Genomic DNA, 5,900 nt, shown 5'->3' with positions numbered 1-5,900 from the left:
CTACTATTCTCATCGTTTCTGCGCTTGCGGGCTTCTCTTTGTTTTCTGTGCAGTATAATGCGATAAAGAATTCCTCATGATGATAGATCCGTGTCTTTGAGCGTTTTTACGTCGCGCTGTCTGATTCTTAAAAATCTTAGAAAATGCCATCACATAATGATCATCTAGTATTTATAGTATTTTCTCTCTTTAATAATTAAAGATCTATGGAAGACGAATGTGTATTGAACATATGTTACTTGATATTTTTTTTTAAATATACATAATACATATTTTAAAATCAATCAATATTTATAGGAGTGTAAAATAATATATTTGCTATTGACATAATAATAGTAATTATAACAATAACAACAAATTAAATTATTTAATTTTCTCTTTCATTTTATTTTTAACAACTTGTAAAAGTTATTAACCTAATAATATTAATTAAATTTAAAATCTCGTAGAAAATGTTCTTAACATTTACGACTCTATTTTTTGGCAAAATTAAAATCGTAAATGGTTGACCTAAAAAAATCTTTATAATCAGAAAAAACTCGAGAGAACATTTGAATCGAAATATTATTATTTTCAGAAACAGCTGGCAACTGTTTGTCCTGAGGCGCCTCCAAAAATAAGAGTAGCGTTCTCGGGAGTTACGAAAGTTATAAGAGCGCGTGCGCGCTTGGGACAAATATCCAGAACTGAGTCGGTCGTGGGTGGTTGGCGGTGGTGGATAGCCGAGGGTGGTGGCGACGAAGGATAGCGACAGCGGCTGCGGAGAGCGTAGCAGCGAGTAACAGAGGCAGTAGTGGTGGAAGCAACCCCGGGGTTGCGTTCCGCCGACGGGGGTGGAAGTCGCACGAAACTGAGGGTTGCCCGCGCCACTCGCTCGTACTCGCTTGCGCTCGCTCGCACTCGCACCCCCAGCCGGCCGGGGTGTTACCATGGATACGGCGCTCGCGCCTTGACATTGACAAATGGTTGGCCGAGGGTGAGCTGAACACAGCGCTGCTTTTACATATGCAGGGACACCCATTTGTCCGTACGTGGGCGCGAGGGAAAGAGAGGACGGTGACGATGGTAGTGGTGGCAGAGGGAGCGAAGTGAGAGAGGGAGACTGGCGACCGCCGACGACCGTCGTCGGTAGCCGGCCGCTTGCTACCACTTTGCCACCCGCTTTTGGGCTACTGTGCTACCTTGACGGAATTATGCCACGTTCGAACCGTTTATTAGAAAATGGATTTCGCGCTCGTGGTCTGTTTATACATTACGATGAATGACAATTTCAGCATTTACTTTTGCTTGAAGTTATTGTTTCTCATAGGATACAAATTTAACTTAAAATTATGTGCCTTAATGTGACACTTTCTTACCAACAAAATTATTATGTATTGATTCTCTTTTACTGATATGACTATTATAATTTTGTGTTTGACATTTTCTTTTATTTATTTTATTTCAATTTACTGAACAATATTTTCTTTAACTTGCGCGCACGTGTAATCAAGATTTTTTATAAATTCTGAGCATTTACACAATTGTTAAATAAATTATATATATATATATATAATAAAGTCAGTAAAAAAGTAATTAATAAATGACAGAATCAAGTCAAATGACAAATACAAGGAACCGATAAATCAAAGTACATCAAATTATGATGGAGTCATGTATGTACAATGAAGTGTTTTCATCATCATATTATAACTTTTAATATTTACACGATTTACGAGTACATTGAGTGACAGACTACGGCTTTGATCATTGCCAATCAATGATTGTCAGTACGAGCTTTTCGTTAACATGTTGCAGCTGCACACCGCATTCGACCTGTCTATCCATCGAATGCGACCTATTTATGCATCGTTGACACTTGATACGTGCAAGCGCTGTCGCTTAATCGCCAATTACTTTGGCGATGTATTATTACACGACTAGTTTAATTATAACATGCATAGAGTAATTTTATAATCAAAACAGTCTTTATCCCTTTAGATATAAAAGTATACTTTTTAATTTTTCTGAATGATAAATCAGTAAAATAAGTTAAATTTGCAGTTAAACTAAATTCTATAAAAAGACGTTCACAAATTTATCACACATATAAGTGTGTATGTTTAATAATTAATAAAATAAAACAATAAAATATGTATATTTCTTATAAAATTTTTCAAGTATTATTTATATAATTAGTAATAATAATTTATATTAAAAATGTTAATACTTTGTTTCAAAAAAGTGAAAGAAAAAAATGAGACACGCATATTATATTAAAAAAAAAAAATTAAAAACACATTGAACATCAAGACTTGATATTCATTCCCGATGGTGTCAATTTTCCGATCGGAGTTGTGCGCGTTAAGCGAGGATCGAGGTAGTCTAGTGTCGTAATCGTGTCCCGAGAGAGAGCAAACGATACTAGCCCTCGTCCTGGCAGTGCTCCGTAATAACAATCCCCCGGCTCCGTGAGACATAAACGGGCGCCTATCGCGCATTACTACCCCGAAGTAGCCACTCCCTTCTAGCAGGCCAAGCTCAGCTCTAATATCTCATTACCGCGCCACCAGTCAGCCGTGCCGTCCTGCCATTACGAGATTGTTTGCTCGCGGGGCCTTCCCGTGCCTAATATATTACCGGCTTCCTAACGCGCACCACCGCGTTAGACGACGATCGAGTTAGTTCGACGAACTTTCTAACGGCTTTACGGATCACCTAGTTCGACGGTTGATTAAAGCCAGCACGATTTCCGGCTAATGTAGAAATTGCTTCCGTTTCGCGAATGAGCAATCGAATCCACTCGCGAAACTTTCTTTCAATCAACTAGCTTCTTTTAACTTCAAACATTTTCAAGTACAAAACATGAAGATAATTTAAATTTAATTTTAACTAGTATATTAATCACTCAATCAATCATAAACAAATAAAATAATAAAATTAGTTTTCACATGATTAATAGTTGCTTTTACATAATCGTCGATTTATACAGTATGTTTGATTAAAGTATATTATTAAATCAGAATATCTTTTTCTTTTAACAAAGTGCGTTAAATGAAATTCACACACAATAATCACAAATAAAATATCAATTAATTAAATATTAAACTTGTACTTATGGTATAACAGATTAAAAGAAAAAGATTGTTAATATTTATTTCAGAAAGCGAATTATGAAAAGCGAGCAGTGTTAAATTAAGTAAAATAATCGGAGAACATGATTGTAATAAAGTGAATATGAGGAAAGGAAAGGAAAATTTTCACTGCTACGCGTTTCTTGACATCACGACTTGTCTCGTTAGCTTCTTGCACCGCCAATGCCGACTACGCAAACTGCCGACTAGGCGCTTTTATTGGATGACGCCTGGCAGAAAGCATCGATGGCAGCAAAAATAATTGGTACCTTCCCCGATTCTCGACGCTGCCGCGTAACAAGGTCCATTTCCATGGAATAACCATCAGCGGTAATTGGCACCTACAGCAACACCGCGATGCTCTTTGGTCCTCCACCCACCCTATCATATTTCAGAACAGGCAGTATGCCAGACAGAGACGTGGGGAGGAAATTTGGTCCAGGGGATATGTGCGAATAGAAAATGTGTTTCATACAGCAACAGTACCCTTTCGCTTTTCAATCGTACTCGGAGAAGTGATTCCAAGAGCGGTAGATATAATAAAGCGAAGCGAAGCCATCGACAGCTCGCTAACAACTTCTACCCAATTCTTCTGCCAAGATTTCCTACCTATAAAACATCGGTCATATGACGGTGGTTTGCTGATTACGAAATGCCGATATGTTGACGATCTTGACAAGATTTTGCGTTCTTTTGCAAATTACTCTTCTATTAAGTGACAAAACATTTCCTCACTATCATGTGATTCTTCAACGAAATCTGTTGCATAATCTTCGATATCTAATCGTATATCATAATATCGTCTGCTGTTCTAACATAATTCAATGCGCTCCGATAGTTTTACTTTTTACTTTTTACCGTAGCTATACGCGCTTACTTTTTTGTACAAGACGAAAAATATAAACAAATCGATTTGTGTAAAAAAAAATTTTAAGCATTGGAAATTTTACAATTAAATATTTGTGTTTAGTTAAATATTTACAAAAAATCTAAAACGTGCCTCAAATAAAATAATCTTTTCAACGTCAAATAATTTATCTCTTTCCTTTATGCTCTATGAAAATTAGAACGTTGAGTGTGACCAAAAGATTTTGTTTAAAAATTAAATAAAATGAATACATTACTGAGACAAGGATCTTATTTTTTTTTTCGAATTTTGAATAAAACAAAACTAATCAATATTCAGCCAAAAATGTGAATTCCTACGTCGGGTATGCGTAATAAAGTATGATACAAATATACACAAGATGTAGCATTTAATGCTCACGTTTCAAAAAACACTATACAATGGACACTCTCTAACATAGACCACCCTTGACATCGTTCTTCCTTTCATCGTGTGAATTTAATAAAACAGAACCGATGAGTTCAAGTACACAAATGATCGAGTGTAATCTTTTCTCTCTCTCTCTCTCTCTCTCTTTTTCTCTCTGCATACCTTGTACCTGTATGTGTCGTATATGTGTATCTGTGTATATGACTGTATGTATGTTTATGTAAGTTTGAATAAACATGAACATGTGTAAGAGTGTACGTATGCCTGGGTATGTGTGATGGCTCGAGAGGCTTGTGCCCTTTAGTACAATTATATGTATGCACGTAGTCCCATAATACTTAATACTTTACATCAACGTGTGGTATCCCACTGTTCGATCCTCCGTTTTAACTTTTGACCAAAGCGTCTTGTGGAACTTCACGTTTCCCTTATCTTTTCGTATACGCGAGAGTGTACAATCCGGGCAACGAGCACATCTCCTCCGCTCGCGATAAGCACGTAGAAAGGATTTTCGACTGCTATACATAACTACACCACAATCACATTTCTCTCACGCTCTCCCTTGCACACGTTCCTCTCATTCGTTCTGTTCTTTTCTCTTTTATCCTTTTATTCATCTCTTTCATACTTTATCTCATTTTTTTCACTCCTCTTGCTATCACAATCGTGTAAGTTAATATCGAAGAGCGATACGATTTACAAAGCAGAACACAATTCATATATTTCATTCTTTTTTCTTTAATTTATTTGCAGTTTTTTCGTTCTCTTATGTAAGGGCGTCAATAAGTCGTCAATACGCAAACAGTTGCAAAAATCTGATTCCATACCGATATAATAAAATTTTAGCTTACTATACACATCGTATCTTCGTCACTATTGTATCAGCTTCACAGATCCCATTTATCATGATCGATTTGCATTATTTTCATGATCATAATAATGATTGCCATGATTTTTGCGACAATGCAAATAATCATCATCATTATAATGACCATCGTCGCATAGTCGACGTCGTAGTAGTTAACCATCCATCGTTCGTAATTACAATAATTATACATTGTTTCATCTCTGGTTTGCTACTGTTCACGCACGCATTTTCCACACTTGAATTCAAATATACACATCCACATAACATACAACACGCACATGTTCGCACGCATTTACTCTTGTCCTCTCTCATTATCTTCACTCGTGTCGCCGCTCATAAAATCTTTGTTACAATTTACCCTCTAACATGATTATTATTTAAATAGACCTTACTGTTACTTCGTATACATTTTTAAGGCGATGATTCAATCGAGTAAACTCATTTGTAATACGAACAGCCAATATGATGTTTATTCGCTCCGTTCTTCGTTCGAATTATGCCGATATCTCGATCGTGTGACCTTCTTTACCCATGGTTATCTGATTCTAAGTTTAATTTCATTCTTTTCCTCGCGTTTTATGTCAAACTACGTTTCATTATTTAATTTTAACAGATTTTTTAATTTCATACAGCTGTTAGTTAT

At 36.2% G+C, this 5,900-nt stretch overlaps 1 long non-coding RNA gene across 1 annotated transcript; it reads left to right on the top strand.

Annotated features, from left to right (window-relative positions):
* The first annotated feature begins 373 nt into the window (after positions 1–373).
* On the top strand, positions 374–5,187 carry LOC118646590. Its single transcript, XR_004964115.1, has 2 exons — positions 374–976; positions 3,143–5,187. It is a non-coding gene; the product is annotated as an uncharacterized LOC118646590 (long non-coding RNA).
* The last annotated feature ends 713 nt before the right edge of the window (positions 5,188–5,900 follow it).

Source organism: Monomorium pharaonis, chromosome 7 (genome assembly GCF_013373865.1).
Source record: "Monomorium pharaonis isolate MP-MQ-018 chromosome 7, ASM1337386v2, whole genome shotgun sequence".
NCBI lineage: Eukaryota > Metazoa > Arthropoda > Insecta > Hymenoptera > Formicidae > Monomorium > Monomorium pharaonis.
Note: the sequence above shows the minus strand (reverse complement) of the source record. Positions and strands in the feature narration are given on the sequence as shown.